At 45.1% G+C, this 10,026-nt stretch overlaps 2 long non-coding RNA genes across 2 annotated transcripts; both read left to right on the top strand.

Annotated features, from left to right (window-relative positions):
- The first annotated feature begins 454 nt into the window (after positions 1-454).
- Positions 455-1,507, top strand: LOC126994472 (uncharacterized). The gene is made up of 3 exons (XR_007749162.1): positions 455-884; positions 1,038-1,116; positions 1,268-1,507. It is a non-coding gene; the product is annotated as an uncharacterized LOC126994472 (long non-coding RNA).
- Positions 1,508-1,802: 295 nt separating this feature from the next.
- On the top strand, positions 1,803-4,376 carry LOC126994456 (uncharacterized). Its single transcript, XR_007749151.1, has 2 exons — positions 1,803-2,497; positions 2,702-4,376. It is a non-coding gene; the product is annotated as an uncharacterized LOC126994456 (long non-coding RNA).
- Positions 4,377-10,026: the final 5,650 nt, after the last annotated feature.

Raw genomic sequence — 10,026 nt, 5'->3', positions numbered from 1 at the left:
CGAGTTCCAGCTGGCCCTGGACACTGATGGACTCTGACCTGCAGGACCTTCCTCCGCTAAGGACACGGTGGAATCCAGCTTGGCATCTCGCGAGGTGCTGGCGAGGTTCCTCCGTGTCGCGGACAGCAACGGACTGCACTCTGGCCCTGGTCTCGAGACGATTCGAGACCGAGCCAGGCAGGCGAAAATCGCAGCGGGCGTTTTATGGGATAATCCACCGACGGAAGAGGGCCCTGGGTGACACGGATAACGAAGGTCTTACGCCTAACTGGTTCTCTCGCCTGGCCGAGAGAAATGTTATTTTTATCACCAGGGTCTTCAGATCTCGGCGGTGGGGGAGGTACAGGTACACGATGAGTGTGTCCTCCTCATACTCTTGGTGTCCACGATCACGCAAGTGTACCTGGACAGGCAAGGTATGGGGGATATCGGCGACACCTCGACTTACCTGGATTTCTACTGGCTCCTGTACGACGTACTTAATGAGGTCAAAGAGTTTGCGGACTCGAATTGCTATTACCCCACCTATTGGCCCGCCGCGTTGCTCGCCCCCGACCACTGCAATCCCTACCGCCTGGTGGAGGAGACCCGCCGTGCCTTGGAAAACAGAGGTGGTGAAATTCAGACAGAATTTAGGTCATTTACTAAATCTGGGGATTTGGTGTTGAGGATAAAAAATATCGTGCTTGAGAGACCCTAAGAAATGACCTCTTTGTTAGTGTCTTCCTAACATTATTTTTTATCTGCGGCAACTAAGTCTCCTGGAAAGTGACGCCTGAATTGTGTTTAAACTTCCTGCCTCGGGATTTCCAAGGCTTGCGTGCGGTGTTGCCTCCACCAGGCGGATGGGATGATGGGATCCAAACCCGTTGCTGACTCCACAGGTAAGAATATTTTCCTGTATACTATCTTTGCTTGCGTGTTACAGCGGTGCGCGTGTTACAGCGGTGCATATTAGTTTAGTCCATGATTTTGTTATGTCCCTTTGAACTCGCCATTGCTCATTGCGTTTATCCCTCTCCTGATTGTTATTCCAGAGTGGAAGGAACTGCCTGCACCTCCTTTGTTTCTGCGGTAACGTGCGGTGAGGAAATTTAAGCCATTGCTGCCATCCGGGTAAGAATCTTTAACTGTACAATCTTGGCTTGCATATTACAGCATTAATATTAGTGGATTCGTCCACATGGGATGTTCTCAATATGCTGTGTCATTAGTCCCTTTGAAAAGACTGTTGCTCATTGGGATTCTCTCCCTAATGTTTATTCAGGGTTGTGAGGACTGACCTGAAGGACCTTCCCTCCATGATGGTCACGGTGGAATCCATCCTGATAACACAGATGCTCCTCTCCATGCTGACTTGGGCAACGAAAGCCACTGCCTCGCCACGGGTAGGAATGTTTTACTGTACCATCCTTGCTTGCGTGTTACAGCAGTGTATATTATCGGCTTCGTCCACATTTTCATTCTGTATCATTAATAACTTTATCATTAATAACTTTGAATTGGTAATGGCTCATTAGGTTTATCCCTTCCCTAACTGTTATTCAGGAGTGAGGAACTCTTCTGAATATCGCCTTCCGGCCTTGCTGTAACGAAAGCCATTGCGATGGAGCCGTTGATCCATCACGAGTATGGATATTTTACTTGGATATCTTTGCTCGAGTATTACAGCAGTCTCTATCTCTGTCTATCTCGGTTTCGTCCACATGTTCTCTATATGCTATGATTACTCTCAAACGACTATTGCTTATTGGGTTTATCCATTTCCAAATTGTTCTTCAGGAGTGAGAGGAACTGAACTGAACTGAACATCGCCTTCCTGCTTGCTGTAAGGAAAGCCGTTACTGCTGGCCCTGCTGGAGAAAGTCTACCGTCTACGTCATTGTGCACCAGTACCCAAGACGGCCAGGCAGCTGGGAACACAAGCCACCACAGGTAAGAAATCTTTACTGTATTTTTGCCTTTAATATTACAGCGATGTATTTGGTAAGTTTCCTCCAAATCTTTGTTCCCTATACGCTATTTGATTAGTCTCTGAAACGAGAACTGCTCATCGGTTTGTGTTGTTCATTTCCTAATTGTTACTCCGTGTGGAAGGAAGTCTGCACCCACGCGGTCATTCTCCAAAATGGCGCATCGAGTCGGTTGTTCCCTGAATCCCCTGCAAAGCCTTCTCTCTGTGATGGCCACGATGGAATCTAACATAATGGCACAGCCGCTGGCGAGTGTTGGAGTCTGACTACTCTCTCGCCCTGAGCTCGAGACTTCAGATGAAGCCAGACAACCGAATATCTCTCCTGCTCCTCCCCGCAGTGCTTGCCTTGCCTTGCCTTGCCGAGTGTACAAGGTTGTGCACAACTATAGCGACGGAATGGATCACATTATACACTTGGGTGCCGATGAACACTGCTATTACCCGACATACTGGCCCGTCTCGTTGCTCGCCCCTGACCACTGCAACCAACACTGCCTTCGATAGAGCGTTTGCTGCCACCAGGTAATATTTTTTTTTATTATTCTGTTATCAATTTTTATCCTTCTCTTGCATATTAGAGCATTATTGTACGCATATTAGAGCATTATTGTCCACATGTGAATGTCCTCAATTTAAGTATGCTAGTCCTTTCTCTCAAGTTATTCATGAATTTTTCCATTTTCCGGCTGTCTCTTTGATTTTTTTCATTCCCCTTGTTGTCCACAGGGGTGGGTGGGTGGAGCCTGGCCTGGACCTCCCCTTCATGCTGTTCCTGCTGGAGAAAGTCTACCTCCCCTTAATGATCCTGCTGGAGAAAGTCTACCTTCCCTTCCTGGTGAATTCAGTTTGAACTTCAACCCCTGCGTATTCTAGGGCCCGGCGGTGACCGTCTTTAGATTCAGTGACATGCCCGAGTTCAGTTTGAACTTTATCCCCTGCGTTTTCTAAGGCCCGGCGGTGACTGTCTTTAGATTCAGTGACATGCCCGAGTTCAGTTTGAACTTCATCCCCTGCGTTTTCTAAGGCCCGGCGGTGACAGTCTTTAGATTCAGTGACATGTCTGAGTTCAGTTTGAACTTTATCCCCTGCGTTTTCTAAGGCCCGGCGGTGACAGTCTTTAGATTCAGTGACATGTCTGAGTTCAGTTTGAACTTTATCCCCTGCGTTTTCTAAGGCCCGGCGGTGACAGTCTTTAGATTCAGTGACATGTCTGAGTTCAGTTTGAACTTTATCCCCTTCGTCTTCAAAAGCCGGGCGGTGACCATCTTTAGATTAAGAGACCTGCCTGAATCTGTTTGAAAATCATCCCCTACGTTGGATAATAGCGGTGCTCTTCCGAAAACCCTTTGACCTCAATAAGTATGTCATGAGCTAGCCAGTAGAAATTCAGTGAAAACCCTTCGACCTCAATAAGCATGTCATGAGCTAGCCAGTAGAAATTCACTGAAAACCCTTCGACCTCAATAAGTATGTCATGAGCTAGCCAGTAGAAATTCACTGAAAACCCTTCCACCTCAATAAGCATGTCATGAGCTAGCCAGTAGAAATTCACTGAAAACCCTTTGACGCGGCTGGCCAATAGGTGGGATAATAGCAGTTCTCGTCCGCAAACCCTTTGACCTCATTAAGTATGTCTTATAAGAGCCAGTAGAAATCCAGGTAAGTCGAGGTGTCGCCGATATCCCCCATACCTTGCCTGTCCAAGTACACTTGCGTGACGGTGGGTCCAAGAGTATGAGGGAGGCCACACTCATCGTGTACCTGTATCTCTCCCACCGCCGAGATCTGAAGACCCTGGTGACGAGGACAACCTTCATCTCAACTAAGCGAGACAGCCAGTCAGGCGCAAGATCTTGGTGCATGCTGTGTGTCCAGGGTTAGCTGGAACTCGGAAGGACTCCGACCAGCCTACACCATTTTGAATCCGGATAACGTGGGCGATCACGTCATCCGTAAGTGTGATGAAGAGTATAAGAAACTTCTTCCAAGTTGGTGTTCTCGCCATTGATGTTGGGAACGAACGACACAACACGCGAGAAATCGAGTGGTATCAAGACCGTGTCGGGGTTTATGACTGCCTTTTTTTGTGTGCGTGTGTGTGTGTATGCAAGATTTATCCCCTAGTATCAAAAGGGGAACGGGCCCTTGTCCGAAGACGGCCCGGGGAAACTAGCTCTGTACTTCTTCAATGTGGGATTTTCAGGCTTTTGGAGTTTCAACTTTGGCTGTTGTAATTATTTCAACTTGGGCTGTAGTAATTATTTTAACTTAGCCTGCAGTATTAAATTTTTAACTTCAGCTTTTGGAATTATTTATAGTAGTACATAAATGCAATCTAAATACCGAAGTTATTGTCCATAAATTATCTAAAAATGATGCAAAAAAAATACATTCAACTATTTTTTCCTGTTTTTAATTTTACCATGTGGTTGACATGCATGCTGAACCTTCAAGGAGGCTATTTAGTCAAATGTCAAAACTTTCAAGTTAATAAGGAAATATTCTGAATATTTACTATGAGTATCCAATAGTATTTATCACAAGTAGCCAATAATACAGAAAGAAATTACCCCACTCACAAGTCTGCGATGTGTTTGTTCTACATCATTAAAATTCTTGCTTGTGGACGGACATTTGAAATATAACAGTCTAGGCAAGAGGTGTATTGCTAGCCATACTGCAGTGACACTTTTGACCTTCACAAATAGGTCATTCCAGTATATGCAATTTGTGTCCGTCGTGTATGATTTAGTTAAGAAGTAACTGTTCCCTGGGATAACGCGAGTGTGCAATGTGAAGTGTAGCTGAACAGTGCTGCCGCTACTGCCCAGGACCCCCAACCTTCAAGGAGCAGCACACCAGCCGTCACTCCAGCCTAGATCCACTTCCGGCTCGTCTGTTGTGTTCACAGGCGGCCTCAAGTGATAGTGTCATGGACCACTTCACTAAGTTTTAAAAAGTTATAATAAAACTGCAAAACAGGAACGTGTGATTTACTGAAACCCTTCCTAGCTACTTACATACGTCGATAGTTGTGTATCCTGTATTTGCCCCTAAATGTGGTGCTACGGCCAGAGGTGGGCAAGTGCGGTACTTAGTGCGGTAGTACCGCATCACAAAAAGTACCGCATGTTTTGTATTGTTATACTGTCTAGAATATGCATATATAGACAGTCAAGTGCTTTATAGTCTGTATAAGCAAGAAACATTACCTAAAGATGTAGGTACGTAATTTCTGTGTGTTAAATTCACTACAGAAACCTATAGAAGATACGATATTTGTCAAAGACAATGAAAGCCTGTTTAGATTATATTTGAGTTACCGCTCGACGTGAATACTTTCGATTTTATTTGCGTTACCGTTCGACGTGAATGCTTTCGTTTTCTATTTCATCTCTCCACCTGCTGACGTCATTTTCAGCGCGCCGGGTGACCCGCTGTCCTTTGATCATGGTCTTTTTCACGTCTCTCGCCACTTATTTCCGTCACTATTATACGTTTTCATACTCCTGCAACTACCGAGGTTATCGCATTGCGTTGTCATGTTCAGGAACCGCCGATACAAGCAGTCAGACGGAAAAATAAACCTGAGGCGGCAGTGTTTACCGCCTTACCACGCCTGCGGTAACTCACTTACGGGTGCTCGGAGCCGCGGTAACTTTTGGCCTTACCAGAGGTGCGGTAAGTGGTTGATGAATGCTAATTTACCGGGTGGGCGAAGATACCGCGAAGCTTACCAGCCACAGGTCCGGTAAATGGTATGATGAATCCAGCCCCTGGAGGTTATATTGTTATTGTGTCCGAGTGCACATGGCAACTTTGCATCCTTCATCATCATTTTAACAGTTACGTCTTTGGCTTCAAGCTTAAGGAAATGCATTAAAAATATTTTCAACTACTTTTTGGACTATTGCTACTCACACACTGTTGTTAATAATAAGGCAACAATATATTGATTTCATATATTTGTTACATAGAAACTTTATGACGTCATTGTACAAACCCTTCCTGCGTCGTGACTGGCTCAGTCTGGCTGACACATCTGACTGTTGATTGGCTGGTTGTGGGTATGGGACCGAGCCAGTATACAGTTCCGAATAATGCCCCCGGGACACAGGGCAGGTGTGGCATCCGGGTAACCACAGTTTACCTTCCCCAGGTTTTCCCAGATACTTATTTATTGACTAGCCCGAAAGGGAGGATGCACTCGCCAACTGTTCGGGCCGAGACTGGAACCTGCAGCCGCGGATTCGTAGCAAGGCACGCTAACCACTAGACCACGGAGGGTACGGGCGGAAGGGTGAGGGAGTTATCGTATAACCGGTATATATGAAGCAGGCAGTATACAACTATTTATTATTATTTTTTTTTTTACACCAAAGAAAGCAGCTCAAGGGCAACAAAAAGAAATCATACTGGAGCAGAAGTAAAAAGTTCATAAAATCAACTGGGAAGGAAGTAAAGAAATAAAGCTTCCCGTCAGCATATTGGAGTACAAGTAAAAAGTCCAGGAAAGTGTCTGGTGAGTTCCTTTCGTAAAGGTTGTATTAGTCGGAAACGCTTTTAATCAACCCTTTTTGGCACACACGGTGTATATGTACATACGAGAAACTGCAACAACACAGTGAAAATATCCCGTAATGAACACCACTGAATGCCGGGGATCGAACCCGAGCCTTCTGCGGGCAGCACACCAACTACGCCGCCGATGTCCACAGTGCGGGGCTGGGGCGTCACTGTGTTATTGCAGTTTCTCTAATGTGTATATATAGGTAATATTAGTGTTTCCATTGGTATTACTAAGCCGGAACGATGTTACTATTGCTTACTATCACTAGGCTCAAGAAACTACCCTTCGAAACACTAACACAGCCTCTACGAAAGCCTCGTCATCTCTCTGTGCGTGTGTGTGTGTGTGTGTGTGTGTGTGTGTGTGTGTGTGTGTGTGTGTGTGTGTGTTTTTACGTTGTTGCCTATTGCGCCAAAAATCTACGAAAGCCTCGTCATCTGTGTGTGTGTGTGTGTGTGTGTGTGTGTGTGTGTGTGTGTGTGTGTGTGTGTGTGTGCGTGAGTGCGTGCGTGCGTGCGTGTGTGTGTGTGTGTGTGTGTGTGTGTGTGTGTGTGAGCCCCGAAATGTTTAAGGTTCATATTCTTAAACGTATCGGGCTGCCATTACAATTATTTCCCAAGGCCACAGAGAAGATAACTCAATTTTTCTTGTGCGATTTTCCCGTTCAAGAGAGTACTAATATTAAAAGAAAGAAGTAAAGAAATCAAGCTTGTCGTCAGCATATTGGAGCAGAAGTAAAAGGCCATAAAACAGAGCAGCGTGTATCCTCTGAAGGCAAGCGTCTGGTGGGTTGACGAGGCTCAGAGAAGCTTACGCCGCTGAGTGACTGCGATCCCTCGAGGCTACTGAGGCGCCTGTTCTTTTGTCTCTAAGGGGGGACTTTGGGGATGTGTTTTTCTGTACCTTTTTACTTATACTTATTGATAGTGATTTTCTTGGAGGTTATTGATGCGCCTGTTCTTTTGTCTCTAAGGGGGACTTTGGGGATGTTTTTTTCTGTACCTTTTTGCTTATACTTATTGATAGTGATTTTCTTGGAGGTTATTGATGCGCCTGTTCTTTTGTCTCTAAGGGGGGACTTTGAGGATGTTTTTTTCTGTACCTTTTTACTTATACTTATTGATAGTGATTTTCTTGGAGGTTATTGATGCGCCTGTTCTTTTGTCTCTAAGGGGGACTTTGGGGATGTTTTTTTCTGTACCTTTTTGCTTATAGTGATTTTCTTGGAGGTTATTGATGCGACTTTTTTCACTCTTTCTTACGGGAGTACTTTATGGATTTTTCTGTCTTTTACGGGAGTACTTTATGGATTTTCTGTCTTTTACGGAGTACTTTATGGATTTTTCTGTCTTTTACGGGAGTACTTTATGGATTTTTCTGTCTTTTTACGGGAGTACTTTATGGATTTTTCTGTCTTTTTACGGGAGTACTTTATGGATTTTTCTGTCTTTTTACGGGGGTACTTTAAAGAATTTTCTGTCTTTTTACGGGAGTACTTTACGGATTTTTCTGTCTTTTTACGGGAGTACTTTACGGATTTTTCTGTCTTTTTACGGGGAACTTTATGGATTTTTACGGGGAACTTAAGTTTTTTCACGGGTACTTTATAGATTTTTTGTCTTTTTTAAAGGGTACTTTAGTTCTTTTAGTGGGTAATTTAATGATTTTTGTCTTTTTACGGGGTACTTTTCTGAATTTTGTCTTTTATATGGGTACTTTATTGATTTTCTGTCTTTTACGGGTGTACTTTGGTGCTTTATATATATATATATATATATATATATATATATATATATATATATATATATATATATATATAGATATATATATATATATATATATATATATATATATATATATATATATATATATATATATATATATATATATATATATATATATATATATATATATATATATATATATATATATATATATATATATATATATATATATATATATATATATATATATATATATATAAGCTTTGACATGTACTTTAGGGATTTTCTGCACCTTTTTACTTGTACCTCAGTTATCTTTTTACATTTTTAATAATAACATACACGTTTACCTTACTACATTTTACCTTTTTCTAGTACCATTCTTTTAAACAATAACAACCTCTTCTATTTACTATTTTACCAGCAGTTAGACTTCAATAACCACTATGCGAGTCTGAATAAACCCGTGAATTTGAAGCCATAATGGCCACGTATTCTAAGAAGCTTTCGGCTCTCCCAACAACTATTTCCCAAGGTCACAAAGAAGATTAGTCGGGTTCTCAGGAGTGTTTTTTTAATGTTCACGGTGCAGATGCCTCGTCAAACTATTACTAGGCTCATAAAATTACGCATGGAAATACTAACACAACATCTTCTATGAAAGCCTTACCAAATGTGTGTGTGTGTGTGTGTGTGTGTGTGTGTGTGTGTGTGTGTGTGTGTGTGTGTGTGTGTGTGTGTGTGTGTGTGTGTGTGTGTGTGTGTGTGTGTGTGTGTGTGTGTGTGTGTGTGTGTGTGTGTGTGTGTGTGTGTGTGTGTGTTCTTGTTTCTGCGTCCACCTGACCTAGACTCAGCTGCATGCATTCCTAGCTCCAAGTTCCCCAAAACCAGCGTCTTTTCGCAGCCAAACTCCTGAGCGAGGCACATACTATGTACACAAGGACTCTATATATTTTTATATTTTTATATAGGCTCCTTGCCGTACACACCAAACACTTTGATGGCTCCCCCGCCAGTGCATCGTGTTTCGAACAAGCGGCCGCGCAGCCCCGACAAGGGCGAGACGCTGCGGCTGGTGCTGGAGCCGCCGTCGGTGCCCGCCAGGAAGAGGCGGCTCGGCAGCCACCCGTGTCTTCACGTGGATGACCTCAACCGTGTGCTGGGTTCGGTGAACGGCCACGCGTGCCTCGTCCAGCTGGACTCCGGGGCCCAGATCACCTTCCTCTTCCACATCATGGCCAAGAGGCTGGGGCTGATCACCGGCACGGAGCCCACCGAAAAGCAGGATATCGACCTCTGGATCGGCTCGCGGGTGCTGGACGTCATAGAACTGAAGGCCGTCCCCATCAGTCTGGGGGGCGTCGTGGAGATGGTCGTCTCCGCCACTGTGTTCCCGGCGTGGCTGGAGGACATGTACGACGCAGACGAGGTCGTGCTGGACGCCCACCACTTGCGGCGCGGCCGCATGGTGCAGGTGTTTCGGCCTGACGGCAGCGACCTCTTCGTCTGCCGTCCGCAGCAGCTGCGGCGGAGGCCGAGGAAAACGGAGCGCTCCGTGGAGCCTGACGTCCTCTGGGTGCGGCGGGAGGGCGGCGCGGCGTGGGCCAGGCCCATGACGATGCTGCTGGACACCGGCGCCCAAGGCTTCCACGTGTCTGAAAGACGCCGCAAGCTGCTCCTCGCGAGCAGGAAAGGCCGCATGCCGCCCAAGCGCGTCGTGCTGGACTTGGGCGACGGCTGCCGCGTGAACGCCGCGC

The sequence above is a fragment of the Eriocheir sinensis genome, unplaced genomic scaffold (genome assembly GCF_024679095.1).
Source record: "Eriocheir sinensis breed Jianghai 21 unplaced genomic scaffold, ASM2467909v1 Scaffold8, whole genome shotgun sequence".
Classification (NCBI taxonomy): Eukaryota; Metazoa; Arthropoda; class Malacostraca; order Decapoda; family Varunidae; genus Eriocheir; species Eriocheir sinensis.
The sequence above is the reverse complement of the archived record's forward strand: the minus strand, read 5'-3'. Positions and strand labels throughout refer to the sequence as shown.